Genomic DNA, 6,441 nt, shown 5'->3' with positions numbered 1-6,441 from the left:
TCAAAATAAAATTAAATAACATAAAATAAGAAATTAAATGAAGTAAAATAAATAATAAAAATAAATTAAATTAAAAGAAAATGAGAAAATATTCAATTAAAAAAACAAAATAAAAAAATGAAAATATAAAAAAATGAAACAAAATAAGGTAAGTGAAATAAAATAAAACAAAATACAAAAGGAGAAATAAAAAAAAGATATAATAAAACTAAAATAAAATAAAACAAAATAAGGTAAATTAAAAAAAGTAAAAAGGGGAAAAATAGAATAAAACTAAATTAAAATAAAATGAAATCATTTAATAAATAAAATTTAAACAAAATAAAGTAAATAAAATGTAACAAAATAAAAACTAAAATAGAATAAAATAAAATACAATAAAATAAAATGAAATCTAATGAAATTAAATTAAAAATTCAAAGAGGAAGAGGTATCGGGCGTGATCTTGGTTGAGGAACATAAAACACAAAATTTAAATTAAAATAAAAAATAGTTAAAAAAAACTAAAAAACACGCTTTTATTGCTAATCGAACTAAAAAGTGGAAAATAAATTTTAATGACAAAGAGACCTATAATGAAGTAATAGCAAATCGAACGATCAGTCATAGTCAACTACCTCAGAACAGAATTATAACAAAAATTAAGATACAAATAGAGTAATTCAAATTAGAGTTAAAAGCGTGGGATGCTTGATATAGTCAATATTACAATACAATCATTCTATTGGCAACTACCTATGTATAGAGGATTATGAAAGTGAAGCAAAATGCATCCCACGCTTTTAACTCTAATTCGAATGACTCTATTTGTATCTTAATTTTTGTTATAATTCTGTTCTGAGGTAGTTGACTATGACTGATCGTTCGATTTGCTATTACTTCATTATAGGTCTCTTTGTCATTAAAATTTATTTTCTACTTTTTAGTTCGATTAGCAATAAAAGCGTGTTTTTTATATTAGTTTCTTTAAACTATTTTTTTTTATTATGAATGAAAATTATTATTGTTATCATTGCAGTCAGTGACTAAATGATTCGATATATTCGTGTTATATTTAATTCCTTTCTTATCGACTGTGAGTCTAAAGCTATGCAGTTATCGGCCGTGATAAAGAAGTAATCGGGATGAAGAACTTATTTCGTGGAGGGAGCCTGAGAAACTGATTTACAAGAATAAATAAAGATTTTTCATTTTACAACCAAATGCACCTTACTTTTTGCCCACAGGTAAAAAAAGAAAATATTAATCCTGGCAATCCTAATAAGGATAATGGAAAACTTTTATCAAATTATTGCATTGTCATCGGTTCTTGATAGGTGTGCAAAATTTCAAGTCGATCAGATTTTTAGAAGCCAGTGAAAATTAAGCTCAAAGATTCCGTTACATACATACATACAACCCGACCTAATAAAAGAGTGTTAAAAACAAACATAAAAAAGTTTGTAAAAAAATGTATTACTTTTAATTTGTATAATAGCTTACATTCGATTACGAATAGCAAATAAAGAAGAAGAAATTAAAAATAAGTAAAGAAAAATTGAATAAACCAAAATAAAAATAAAAAACTGAAATAAAATAAATAAAATTAAATGAAATAAAATATTACAAAAAGCAAAATGAAGAAAGATAAAGTTAGATAACGTAAAACATAAAGAAACCTAAACAAAAAGCGAAATAATAAAAAAATTGAGAAAAATAAAGTGAATTCAATTTAATAAAAGTTTAAATAAAAGAGATTAAAATAATATATTGTGAAATTATAGTGAAATAAAGTAAATGAAGAAAAAAACTAAAATAAATATAATTAAATAAAAAAAAAAAAAAATAAAATTAAGGGGTTATACGCAGTTATGAAGCAAATAAAAGACGGGTTGTCAAGGATTTATCCTGAAGAAACTTCAGAATATTTTAATTTGAAAATTTTTGGCGGTTATAAAAGCATCCTTCAAGAACGTAACAAAATTTTTTATTTATGAAAATGTTGATTATAGAGCGCGCTGCAGGCGATTTCTGGAACCTCCTTTAAAAAAAGACGATTTACGGTGTACATCGTAACTCAGGATTGGATTATCTGAAATCAAAAAACCAAACAAATTTTGTTAATATATTAGATTATCTAGTAATTAATCGTTCGGCTAATCAAAATAGTGAATTTTCACAAAATGGCAGCTTTTAAAAGAAATGATTTCGATTTTTACGTTAAAATTTGGCCGTAAATTGATTGTAAAATGGAAAATAAGTATCAGATTTACAAAAGGAACGATTAATTACTAGAAAATGTATCTTTAAAGATTGAGTTAAAACGGTTGACCGATCAAACAAGCCGTTTTCGAGATATCGTGTACACCGACTTGAAAAATGCCGTTTTGAAAAAAACACGTTTAAAGTTTCAATACCTACCTTAAAACGTGCCGAGGCATCTCTACATATTTAGGTATAACTCCGAAAGTATTGCTTAGATCTACTTCAAATTTCGTGCGTATACTTTTGAATATATGTACATTACAAAAATGCAATAAAAAAAATCGATTTTTTTGAAAGTCATAACTGCGTATAACCCTTTAAGTAAAATAATTATTTAAGTAAAATAAGGCAAAATAAAATAAAAATTAAAAAATTCAAATGAAATAAAATAAAATAAGGTAAAATGGAAAACAATTATTAAATAAAGTAAAATATTGCAAAATAAAATAAAAATGGGAAAGAGCAATATGAAATAGTATAAAATAAGGTGAAGAAAGATAAAATACAATAAGATCTAACAATAACAAACAAAATAAGGTTAAAATAATAAAAAAAAATTAACTAAAATAAAGTAATAAAAAAATAAATAAAATGAAGAAAACAAAATGTAATAAAAAATTTAATTTAACAGAAGGAAATAAAATACAGTATAAGGAAATAAAACGAAAGAAAGTAAAATTAAATTACATTAAAGTTTTTCTTGTTTTTTGTTTTAAATAAAATAATAAAAAATTAATAAAATAAAATAATGAAAAGTAAAAAAAAACATATGTAATAAAAATTACACAGATTAAAATAACATACAGTATCAGAAAATAAAACGGAACAAAATAAAATGAAATTACATTAAAGGTTTTTTTTTGTTTTATTGTTACTGTACTGTTAAAGGGAATGAGATTGTTTGTAATTTCTGTAGTTAAAATCATTATAGCTACATATATTCGAAGTAGTATGACTTTAAGGCATATATTTCATTCGCAAATAATTATTTGTTTTTGCCCTCAACATCTTAAAAAGCAGGATTTCGATATATCAAATTGATGTGAAATATGAATAAACGTCGGTCCTTGTACTAAATTTTCATTCAGCAAAGAAGCAAAGATTAGAAGGCTTGAAAGCTTCAGAAACTTGCAAAGCTTTCAAAGAATTGCCGGTGGCTAACTTTAACAAAAAGATTCTATCAGCTACTGAAAGCTTTTTTTTGTTTTATTTATAAACTTTAGTTAGATGAGAGTTTCAAGCTCACTCTGAAAATGTAGTAAAGGGTGAGTGCAATTCAAAATCACCAGTGAAAGCTCAAACTCTAACTTTCACCATTATATTTTGAATCGCAGAATTTCCAAACATAAAATAAGAGATAGCTCCGAGAAACAGCAGTATAAATAGAGAAATTTCAGCTTTAACCAAAAAGAGACCATTCTCCTGCCATTGATATATGTACATTTATAAAATTCATTAGCTTAATATTGGGGAAAATGCTACATAAGTTCTGAACATAAAGGCAGTTAATAAATAAAAAAATTGAAATTAATTTTGGCTTCCCCAGAACGCGTGAAACCAATGCTCATATGGTCGTTAAAAAAGCTCGTAATTTGTTAACCTGATAAAAATAAAGCTTTCACCTGTTAGTGAACTTTATTGCGTTTAATAATCTAAGCCTTCATGCTTTCGCATATAAGCTTTCGAAATTAAAGCCGAGTCAAAGTGAGATATGAGCTGATATGTTAATACGATTTCTAAATTTCTAAATATAAAATCCAAATTTGCCCTTCTCCATTCAAGAGCGCACCAAAGCTTACTATAATGCGAAAGCAGTGAAAACTTTCACTGCGATAATGGGATATGTAGTTTAATTTAAAAAAAACTTGTCATATCATTTTCTTTTTTACAAAATGAAGACAAGGTAGGAAATGTGTACTTAAAAAATATATTCACAGAGTAGTAGAGTGCAGGTGTACTTGTATACAGATGCTTTATAGAAACTTTAGTTGCAACTTTTTCACATCACAATCATATCATTTTAGCAATAGAGAGAATATATGTATAGTTATTTTGCAGCTAAAAAGAGTTTAAATAAATGTTGAATAGATATAGATATGCATGTAGGGTAAAGAAATGTGTAGGCAAAGAAATAAAAGAGGGCAGAAAGAAAATAGAATAAAAACGAAGAAAATAGATAAATTAGTGGAAATATTGTTATGAAAGGGAATCAATAAGAAGCAGAAGTAGTAAAATACCTAAATGTTGTACCTTGGTAAGAAATAAAAAGTAAAAAAAATTGCATTATAAAGATAAAAAATGGAAAATTGAGTGTGACACTCTTTCAGTAACAGCTGATTAAGAAAATGTCTGTAAAAAGGACAACCAAACAGCTGATGTTGACAATTTCCAAACCAACAAAATTCAATAGCTGATTTTGACAGCCTGCCGATCACAAAAATTGGAGATACAAAAGGAAAGCAAAACAGTTGATTTTTACACACGAAGTTGCGCGGCAGCTGATTTTGACAGTTGGTTGAAAATTACCGTGGAATAATTGGCGAGCATCAAACAATTAACGCAAAAATTAAAATGTAAGTTTGTTTTTGAAGAAACAGAGAAAGCGACAAATACAAAAATTAAGAAAGAATGATTAAATTTAAACGAATGATATTATTGAAACCAGCCTCTTTGATCAATCAACCAATACACAAATAAGTAACAAAATTTTGTGAACATGCAAAATGAGAGATATTCATACATACATACACATAAACATATACATAAGTAAAATAATTAAATCTATGACGAGTAAAATACAACAAAATTGTATTATACATTCATATATGACGTAGGTGTAAATAAATGTAGAAGAGTCAGATGCAAAACAACAAGCGGTATAAGAGGGATTAGAGAGAGAACGCGCGAGAAAGACGAAACTAAGGCAAAATGGTGTCAAACATAGGGAAATTGGCATGTGAGAGAGAGAGGGAGAGAGAGATAGTAGCGCAGGGACATGAAACATAGGGAACATATTAAGAGAAAGAGGGAGATAGAGAGAAAGATAGATAGAGAAAGAGAGGGGGAGAGAGAGAGGGAGAAAGAGAGGGAGATAGAGAGAAAGATAGATAGAAAAAGAGAGGGGGAGAGAGAGAGGGAGAGATAAATTGGGAGAAAAAGTGAAAAAGATAATAGAAGAAAGAGAGGGACGTTAGAGAGGAACGGGTGAAAGAAATACTAGATGACACGATGTCAAGCACAAGCGCTGCTTAGGCGGATTTGCCGTTCTTGATCAGACAAATTATAAATAATTTATTCTAAACTTTTGTTGTTGCTGTAGCAACATAAACATTCTCCATACATGTAAGGGGAATGCTGCTGGAGTGACAATCCTTGGCCGAATAAAAATCCGGGTCGTGCCGGTAACGTAGAACTGACTGCAGTGGGAATGCCCAAATTTTTGTCAGCGGGCGTGCTAAAATGCGGTCCGTCATTCAGTTCGGCACATTTTTATTTTCTCAGAAGACTTTTGCCAATATCTGATAGGATAGATGTTTGGGAATTGCAACCAAACGCAAAGAAAAAGAGGCAATCCTAAACGTCAAGTCATGCGGACTCTTCTTTAAAAAATAGAGAGGGAAAGTTAGAGAGCAAGAGAGAGAGAGGGAGAAAGTTAAATAGCGTGAATAAAGGAAGGATATCGTAGGGCGAGGAAGAGAAATATTAGAGGAAACGACGTCAAGCACAAGCATTAAATTAAGAGAGCGAGAGAGAGAGAGAGAGAAAGGTATACTGGAATAAAGGTGCGAGCAAGAGAAAGTGAGAAAAGAGAGTTGAAATTCTTGATTGGCAGTAGCCACACCTTATTTAAAATTATTTTTATGATTTTTATGGGTTTCTTCTAATATTTTTCTTTTATGTGTCTTCAATTTTCGGTTTTTGTAGATAAACAAAAACAAATACTAAAATTTATAATGTACCTAATAGCTTGAAAAAGGCAACACAGTCACGTAAGGGCACTAGAAATAAAAATTAATAAAGTTAAAAAACAAAAAACACAAAAGATTAAGCTCGAAAAGTAAGCTTATAAACCGAATGATATTACTGATTGTAAACTATATGAAAAAAATAATAATAATAAAAATTATAAAATTATAGCCCAAAAAAGTGCTATAAGTAACATATGAAAGTATGATTATTATAAATAATTTTTTTCCC

This window comes from Anastrepha ludens, chromosome 6 (genome assembly GCF_028408465.1).
Source record: "Anastrepha ludens isolate Willacy chromosome 6, idAnaLude1.1, whole genome shotgun sequence".
In the NCBI taxonomy this organism is placed as follows: Eukaryota; Metazoa; Arthropoda; class Insecta; order Diptera; family Tephritidae; genus Anastrepha; species Anastrepha ludens.
The sequence above is the reverse complement of the archived record's forward strand: the minus strand, read 5'-3'. Positions refer to the sequence as shown.